Source organism: Notothenia rossii, assembly GCF_949606895.1.
Source record: "Notothenia rossii genome assembly, chromosome: 8".
In the NCBI taxonomy this organism is placed as follows: domain Eukaryota; kingdom Metazoa; phylum Chordata; class Actinopteri; order Perciformes; family Nototheniidae; genus Notothenia; species Notothenia rossii.
Window position 1 is genome coordinate 55,513,606 of NC_136906.1, and position 10,081 is coordinate 55,523,686.

At 40.3% G+C, this 10,081-nt stretch overlaps 1 long non-coding RNA gene across 1 annotated transcript in view; it reads left to right on the plus strand.

Moving 5' to 3' along the window:
• The first annotated feature begins 5,621 nt into the window (after positions 1-5,621).
• Positions 5,622-10,081, plus strand: part of LOC307014108 — a 40,216-nt gene continuing 35,756 nt past the window's right edge. The window contains exon 1 of the long non-coding RNA XR_013801158.1: positions 5,622-6,718. This is a non-coding gene — a long non-coding RNA (uncharacterized lncRNA). The remainder of the gene's footprint in view (positions 6,719-10,081) is intronic.

Sequence of the window (10,081 nt, forward strand, 5' to 3'; positions counted from 1 at the left end):
GCATGTTGTTTAATGTTTGGGTAAGTGCCCTCTTGTAGCTCAGCATAGAACTCAAGGAGGTGGTCAGGCTTGAATGCGTCTTTAAGGACATCACAATTCTGCAGCTCGGCTAGTTCAAACTGAAGAGAGGGAAGTGCGTCGTCAATGTCAGCAGCAAAGGGGTTCTGGAACAGACTTATGTCTTTGTTGTTGACATGAAGCTCGCGGAAGCGCACACTGAACTCTCGCTGCAGCATCTCCAGGGCATCTTTGCACTTCGCGACTGGGAAAGGGGCGGCTGGTTTCCCGGTGCAGTAGCTTTGGGTGGCAGGGAGATGTGTGAAGTCCAGCTTTTGGACCTGTCGCACAAGGAGCTGCAGTTTGACCTCGAATGCTTTTATGTGGGAATACATGTCACTGATGAGATTCCCTTTGCCTTGGAGCTGTAGGTTGAGGTGGTTCAACAGTTCAGTCACATCAGTTAAAAACGCGAGGTTCCATTTCCACTCCGGGTCGGTCAGCTCCCGTACCGTTTCACCTTTAGACTGGAGGAAGGTGTTGATTTCGGGCAGCAGGTCATAGACACGGCGCAATACTTTGCCTCGACTTAACCACCGGATTTCGGTGTAGTACAGCACATCCTGGTGAGCAGACCCCAGCTCGGAGAGAAAGGCCTGGAACTGCCTGTGTTTCAGCCCATTTTTCCGGATGTAGTTGACACAGTGCACAACCACCTTCATCACAGACGCCCACTTCAAAACTTTGCAGCACAGCGCTTGCTGGTGAATCAGGCAGTGGACTTGAATCGGTGGGGCGAGACCTCGTTCCTCGAACTCGCCGTTCAAGCGCCCTACTAGACCCCTCGTAGATCCGACCATGCTAGGCGCACCATCTGTAGTGACACTGGCAAAATTAGCCCATTGCAGACCAAGTTCGCCCATTGTTTTGCACACTTCGACAAAAAGGTCTTCTCCAGTTGTTGTGCCTTTTAGGCTTCTCAGTGATGCCAGCTCCTCTGACACTTCAAAACGTGTGTTGACTCCACGAATAAAAATCAACAGTTGTGCCGTGTCCTGTACGTCATTACTTTCATCCATGGCTAAAGCAAAACACTTGAATTCTGCGGCTCTCTCTCTCAGTTGGTCAAACACGTTTCCCCCCATCTCCTCAATTCGTCTCGTCATCGTTTGTGCTGAGAGACTCATCCCACGGAAGGCATCTGTCTTCTCGGGACACACCTCCTCGGCCACAGCCAGCATCATGGCCTTCCCGAATTCTCCGTCTGTGAACGGCTTGCCGTGGGTAGCCAGTAGGTTAGCTACTTTGTAGCTAGCTCGGACAGCAGCCAGGTTGACCCGGGATTGACGAAGGAAGGCATCCTGTTGAACAGCTAGTCCGCCTTTCAGACGCCGAACCTTATCATCTCTCGCTAGCCCGCTCAAGCTAGCATACTCTCTGTGCCGGGTTTCGTGATGGCGGCGAAGGTTGAATTCTTTAAACACGGCCACATTTTCTTTACATATAATACAAATGGCACCGTCCTTCCATGGAACAAAAAAATAATCCTTGGTCCATTGTTCTTTAAAAACCCGACACTCTCTGTCAATTTTCCTCACCTTACTGCACGCCATTACACTGCTGTTCAACTGTAGCATAATATTTTCTGCGCATGACTTCGATCAGCTTGTAAGGTGGCGGAAATTCGGTCATAAACATACGTCATATAAATAATACAGACACACATATTAAATTATATAAAATATAAATGGTTAATAAAAAAATATTTTAGTGTTAAAAAAACAAGATACAAATGTAACAGATGTCAACCAGAACGTTACATAACGTTGCTTTTAAAGCGTGATAGAGGCGCTGGCGATCTGATTGACAGTTCCACTGTTTGGCTCATGGCCACTACCAGAGCCGCTCTGGCCACTACATACTGACGGCCTCGAGTTCTAATCTCAGGTGACGGAATGAACAGCGATTACCGCCCTCGTTTGGAGAGTCATGTTATTATTTCACAAAACAAGTTGGACAACTAAAATAAAATATTTTAAAAAATATTTTATTATTTTTTATTTTTTTCTTCTTTGGGCCAGTTCAAATGGTGAGGTGCAGAGAGGTGGAAGGCCGGTCAAAGGGGCGTGGCGGGCCGTATGCGGCCCGCGGGCCGTAGTCTGGGGAACCCTGCTCTACAGTATCCTATCACAGTATCAAAGGGGGAAAAAGCACTTGAACTATACCGGTATTTTTCTACATGTATTAAATGTGGTTTGTTTTATGTTTAAATAACAAAATGTAGGCTATGCATTCATTCATTTACAGTAATGTCATTTTGTTTCTCCTATATTTCCACATACGTTTATTATTTTGTTTATTTATTTCATTTTTTCTATTTCTGTTTTTATTTCAACATTCATTTCTCCTTTTTTTATTTATTCCTGTATTTATTCATTTATTCCTGTATTTATTCATTTATTTCTGTATGTATTCATTTAGACATTTAGTTCTAAATGTATTGTTTTATTTCTGTATTAATTTACATATTTGTTTATACTTATTTGATGTTCTGTCCTGCATATTTGTATATATTTATTTATCATTGTATTTATTTCAGTATTCATTTTAGCAATTATATATGTTTATATATTTATTTATTTTATTTTCAATTTCCATACTTGTATTTATTTAATTCAGCATTTATCTATGTAGGTTTATTATACTGCATATACTGTCCTGTGAATTTCCACAAAGGATCAATTATGTGAATCTGTAATGATACGTGATTAATTATACATTTTGTATTATTAATTTGAGTATGATTAATTAAAGTAACAAGTTCAATATTAACCACTGCGATGTATTTAAGTAGAAAATTATAAAGAACCAGGAAATTAATACGAGTATACAATTACACCCAAATTGTACCTATACAGTACTTGAGTAAAATACTTTGTTTCTGCAGAAATAAAAAATGAGTGTATATGTTTTATTATTATCTTTTTTAGGCCTATTATTTCCTGACATTGACATACCATTTTTGGTTTGGATTCATAGCTAGACTGTTGAATGAAATAAGAAAAAAGCATTTGTGTTTTTTAAATGAGGTTTCGGAAACTTTATTTACGTCCACAGACCTTTTCAGGCAAGTTCAGGTTTGACTGGTTGAATTGGAATCTGTTTTCTAAAATCTCACCAAAACACATAACAAAAGGGGTGATGGGTGTCATCCCTGAAACTAGAAAAACGTGAAACCTGTGGAATGACTTTCAAACAGGACATGAAACTAGAGCTGCTGCACCGGTGTCAGATACTAGGACTGTATTGAGCTTAAATAGGACACTGTTATGTGGAAGAATACATTTGCTATTTGTCAAACCATGCATAATATTCAGATATTCAGTGTAGATAACTCACAAATGTTGTTTTCTAACTAGAGGCTGATAGCTCTGATAATTTTTAATCTTGTGTTAAATAATTGCGAAGAGCTTACTAAGTTAAGCAAAAATGGTATCCAAAATTGTAATAAATCACCTGTCTAACATGGCAACAGGGATTAGATTCCAGTTTTTTTTAACAATTATACCGTTTTTTAAATTGAATTTAAAGTTTTAATCTTCAGCGAGAAAACTGGTATCAATGTGAGGTATTTTGTTGTTTCTTGATTCTTCTTCTATAACTTCCAAATGAGAAGAAGTTGACGAAAGCTTTCGCCATTATCTCTCTGTTATGTAATAGATGGATATAAGATATGAATGTGTAAACATGCCATATTCTTTTTTTTCTACCTAATCACAGTTTTTGAGGAACTCACCGAAACAAGATAGCTGGTTTTTCCTACTGAAACTAAACGTCTCATCATTATGTCATAAAACCACGAGAGAAAAAAGTCTGGGACAGCTCAATGACAATAAAACTGTTGTCCTGTCTTAAAAAGCTAATTCCCATGCAAGCAATTTGGTGAACATGTTTTATTATATTGCGTTACTATACATTGTTTAGATACATCTACATTATTTGACTTATGACACAAAAGTATTTCAAATTTTACAATATGTCATCATATCTTTGTAGAATTTGTGTCACTGTGCTCTGAGAACCATATATCTTTTCAAAAGAAATTTGAATACCAAATTACCTCTCTATTATGCAAACTGTGTATATGTATGCAAGTCATGTGTAAATATCTAGATGCCCTTTTTATTGTTTACCATGTCTAGAATCTCGAACAACTTTCCTTCGTGGTGAAAATTATTTCGTATTCACGAGTCTCTCAGAAAGACAGCACTGATTTGATCATTGCTGATCTAAGAGGTTTTCAAAAACATATTTAGCTTAAGAATGAAGAACATTTTCTCAACATGGAAAACACTTAATTGTTGGTACATTCAGAAACATTGAAAATCACCAAATTTCAAGATGTTTTTTGTCTTGACAGGAAGGGGAAGAAATATTGTAATCTTCAAAGTAACTCAAACATTCAGACAAATGAAGTGGAGTTAGGACAACATTATTCTCTGCTGATTAGAAGTATAAATAGCATTACATGGAAATAACCATGTACAAACTGTAGTTACTTGTAAGGTACCTAAACACAGTACTTGAGCAAATGTACTTAATTACATTCCAAAGCTGTATACTCTTTATACCCCATGCATTTCTTTTAAGACAAAGACCCTTGTTGACAATATTCCAAAATCACTCTGGGTTACATTGTGACATAAAGTGTGATGTATAAACCTTTTTGAATTTATTTCCTGGATCACATGACTGACACAATGACATAGGCGTAAGATGCTTGAATACAGCAGTTCACGCTATGCTTATGATGCTGTTAGCAAAAGCCTTTCTCTCTTTTGAACCCTTTGCAGAGTTATAATGCACAGTATATATAATACGCATAAATGCAGACTTTCTATTTTGTTTGTCTGAGATCTCAACATTTTTTTAAAATATTTCTATGAAATATTGTCATTCATGGTCCTCAGAGGATAAGTCCTACTGACTGCTCAAATTTTTTTAGCTTGCTAATTTTAGCATTCAGCTCCAAAAGACTGCTGCGCCTGGGCCACTTCAGGCCTGTTGTTGTACGCTGATAGACAACTTCCTTCAGATAACAAAAACACGCTCATGTCAGTGGAAATGGGTGTGCGTGTTCCCAGATAAACCGTAACACCAAATAGTTCCCTATTCAAATCATGTGGCCTGTGTTGTCTGGCAGAAAATATACTTTATGGAAATCGAGTAAGCAAAACAGTGATAATCATAATCAGGGACATTCTGAACAGTACTGCAGAATGTATGTGCATTAGAGATACACCTTTCTGAAGCTGGGAATTAAATGTGTTTGTCATTTAGTCTTCAAACTTTTACTATACTTCCAAACATACAGAATTTGAGCCGTTTATGTGCACAGAAACTATATTATCTTGAGATGTCATGTGTTATAAAAGTCTCCAACATTTCCCTAAATTGTATCCCCTAATTTGTTGTCCTGTTATAAGTGTCCATCTTCCATTTAATCAACAAATAAAGCCTAAAGGTTGTATTTCAATTGCAAATCTCAATGTAATTATATCATGATGTTACACTAATGCCCCCTTGTGGTTGGTTTGTAGCAAAGCAGGTAACACATGTTGTTAACCCTAGAACAGGGATGGGCAACTGGCGGCCCGCGGGCCGCATGTGGCCACCGCCCTCACTTTGTGCGGCCCGCGAGTCAATTTACAAAAATATATTGGTTTCACAGTTGTAAACAAGCAAATCATTTGAACCAGACCCCACTTGTAATTAATAATATTCACCGCTAGAGGGCGCTCCCCCCAAATTCATGAGGCCTGCAGCCAAGTGTATATTGTCTTCTGTTTACCTCGCGGCTTTCCTCCGTTAGCGGGAAAAGAAACATGAGCGCCCAAAAAAGAAAACTGAACCTAGAAAACCGTCTCTTTCAGCCAAAATGGGAAATAGATTATCTGTTTACAGAATTCAAAGGCAAACCTATGTGTTTGGTGTGTCTTGAAACTAAATCGGCAATGAAGGACTACAATTTAAGTCACCACTACAACAGCACCCATAAAGACAAATATGAAAAGCACACAGGAGCTGCCAGAGTCGCCATCGTTGCTGACCTAAAAGGGAAAATATGCCAGCAGCAGACCTTTTTTACCAGAGCCAGGCCCACGACTACACAGCAATCGTCTCTCACGGCGTCTTATGCCGTTTCCCTTGAGCTTGCTAAAGCTAAGAAGCCCCTGTCTGACGGCGAAATGGTGAAGAGTTGTGCAGTCCAGATGGCTAAAGCATTCGGAGATGACAACATGGCTAAAAACTTCGAAACCGTCTCTTTGTCTCGTCGGACAGTGACACAAAGAATATTTGATATACAAAATCATGTCGAACAAAAGGTAAAACAAGTCATGCATGACTGTGCATACTTTTCCTTAGCGTTGGATGAGAGCACTGATGTGACTGATGTGAGCCAGCTTCTCATCTACACACGAGCCATTAACAGTTCATTTGAAGTGCACGAGGAGTTATTGAAACTGGCTTCTTTGCATGGCACTACCAAAGGACAAGATATTTTCGCCGCTGTTGAAAATGTTGTAAGTGCTCACGGAGGATTTCACAAGCTGTTGTTACCGATGGTGCGCCAGCAATGCAAGGAAAGTGCACTGGATTCGCCGGCCTCCTCCGCCAGAGTGGCGTTGACTGTCCAATACTGCACTGCATCATACATCAGGTGGGTAACATTATTGTTAGCTATTCTAATGGTTTTGAATGTGGGCATTCTTTGTAAAAAAAAAATCAGGCTCAATCAAATTTCGTTTTGATATTGCAGGAGGCTCTGTGTGCCAAATCAATGAACTTTAGCCATGTCATGGATTTAGTTACAAAGACTACTAATCTCATTCGAGGAGGGAACCGGTCTCTCAATCACAGGAAGTTTATAGCCTTTTTGGATGAAGTGAACGCCGCGTACGGTGATTTACAGATGCACACAGAGATAAGGTGGATGAGCCGTGGAAAATGCTTGGAGAAGTTTTTTGCGCTACGCGCAGAAATCCCTGTGTTCTTGGAGGACACCATCCAATGTGATACAAGTGCGTACTGCGCAAAACTCAGGAATATAGATTTTCTTCTCGACATGGCTTTCCTTGCGGACATTACCTCGCATCTGTTAAATATGTTCTTTATTCTCGCGTCCAGGAGAGAAGCTTTAAAATGAGACTAAATGGAGTCTCTGAAAAGATTCAAATGGGATACTTTAATTAAAAAAGGCGCGGTAGTGTTACAGACAGAATATTGTTCCGGCAGAAAACAGCTGTGATCTGGCTTTCCTGAGCAAGAAGAGAAGAGACCGGATCTCTCCTCCGGCGCTGTTATATATCCTCTGCTGGCTCCTCCCCGCCAGCCGGCTCACCTCGTCTCCAATGTTCGTTATTGCATTTAAACAGAGGATAGGTTCTTTTCACATTCAATATATGCTTAACACGCCGTTTCTCCTCATATTCTCTTTCATCACTTTTCATTTAACACATTCTAAACGCTGTAATCAATACTCTAAACAATACTTCTCGGCTCGTTTGGTTTCCGGTCATTCCGGATGTTGTCACATGCTACTCTCGTCTGTAAACAATAATGTATTCAAATAAACTGTACTTTCATTTAATATTCAACATGGTAGTACCTCGACATCTATAGTTGTAGTGTTAAATCCGTAGGTTTCGGTTTGCACCACTCCATATCATTTCGCTACTCAATTCACCTCTTTAGGAAATCGTATATTAGCCACATGCTAAATGCTAACCGTATATGAAGGATTTTCAGAATAAAAGCTTAACTGCTTGTGCACAAGAATTTCTGGTTTTTCAGTATAAAAGAGCGTTTAAACTGACGGTATGTTTAAGCTACATTATACCATCAAAACATTGATTTTAATTTCTAACACATCTTAATCACCTGAATATGCGGTTACAGGGAAGATGCCAAACCGTGTCGGATCTATATTCGCACATGAACGCATTTGTTACTAAACTGACTGTTTAAAGACGGATTTTCAGCCGACCATCCTAATCTGGCGCACTTCCCGTCATGTGAAGAGATGCGCAAAGATGCCCCCGAATGTGAGAAAACATTACCCAAGTACAGAGCCGACATAGAAACACTGCAGCAGCAGTTTAAGAAGCGCTTTCAAGATGTCCACACCATGCAGCCACGCATCGAGTTATTCACTAACCCCCTCTCGGCTGCAATCATCGAGCAGCCCCCTGAGTTGCAGCTTGAAATGTGCGAACTACAGTCAGACCCCTTTCTAGCAAAGCGCCAGGAGAGGGGAATTTCCTTTTGGAGACTGCTACCCGAGTCCCGCTTTCCACTCCTCAGGGATTTTGCGCTCTCAATGGCCAGCATGTTTGGCAGCACTTACATCTGCGAGAGCAACTTCTCTATGATGAAGCACATCAAGTCAAGGGAGAGAAACAGACTGACAGATGAGACACTGTTCCATCTCATGCAAATCGGATGTACAAATGTTGATATTGACATTCAGTCTATTGTGCAGCAGCAGGAGAGGCCACAAGTATCTCATTAAGATGTATAGCTTACTGATCCAGCTGTGGGTGAAGTTCAGAAAAATGCATATGTTCTTGGTTTTATGTATGGAATGTGAGGGAAGCATAGAAACACAATACAAAGATGAATATTCGTTGTTAAACTCAGTGTTGGTGTTTGGTACAATAAACATTTATTGCCTATATATATTTAGTTATTTTCATTAAATTAGTAGCTAAAGTTGGCTATTTAAATGTCGTGGATATAGTATCCTGCCGATGGAAGTGAATGGTCACGAAGTGGCCCTCTGGTAGTGAGGACATTTTTTTTTGGCCCTCACTATCCTCAAAGTTGCCCATCCCTGCCCTAGAACAAAAAACATTTTCACTGAAAGTGTACCTAGTTACAGTGAATACGGGTATACAGTATAGTGAATAATGGTGGTCAGAGAAATCGTTGCATACTTTCAATTCAAATGTTTTAAAAGCGCTAAAAGCACCCTGGGAAGTGTTGTTTGGATTTGATAACGTGTATTGTTTTGATTCTGTACTTTGAATGAAATTTATGTTTGCCTGTACACAATTAGTATTGCAGTGCAGTTATAGATACTTTTATATACCTCCTAAATAAAGTATAAAGCATGCACTAGTTGAAAGCAGAAAGGAACAGTTAGAGTGCAATGCCATTGTTTTTTTAAATAAAAGTTTATAGAAAGGAAATGACAAATACTTTCTCAGGAAGGTGACCCATACACAATTAGTATTGCAGTCCAGCTTCACCAGCAACACCATGCTGGTCTACCAGCCTTTTGCGCCGGCAGACCAGCATAACAACCAATTCCACCAGCATAGACCAGAATGAAACAGCATAAACCAGAAAAGACCAGCACGAAATCCATGCTGGGGTATGCTGGTTTATGCTGGTCTATGCTGGTGAAGCTGGTATTTATGCTGGTCTACCAGCAGTCTTGCTGGTGAAGCTGTATCACCAGCAAGACAATGCTGGTAGACCAGCAAGACCAGCATGGGGAAGCTGGTACACCAGCAAGACCAGGGATTCCAGCATGGGAAAGCTGGTACACCAGCAAGGCCAGCAAGGGGAAGCTGGTACACCAGCAAGACCAGCATGGGGAAGCTGGTACACCAGCAAGACCAGCATGGGGAAGCTGGTACACCGGCAAGACCAGCATGGGAAAGCTGGTACACCAGCAAGATCAGCAAGACCAGCAAGACCAGCATGGCCAGCATGGGGAAGCTGGTACACCAGCGTGGTTTTTTTTCTACTCAACTATACATACCATTGTTGAGGAGATGCAAAACATACTGTACATGAGTTGGGTCCGACATATACTGAGTAATGTTACTTTGCTGCTAAAATATTAAACATCATTATCAGATGAGGACATCACCAAAGTGTGTGAATCTGTCAGGGGATTTGATCTGTTCTCTGCATGTTGTACAGGGCCTATGTACACACTGCTCTGGTATTACTTATCTTGTCAAATGTAAGTCTGTCGCTCTTGTCATCATTCAGGCTTTGCATTTGGACTCCT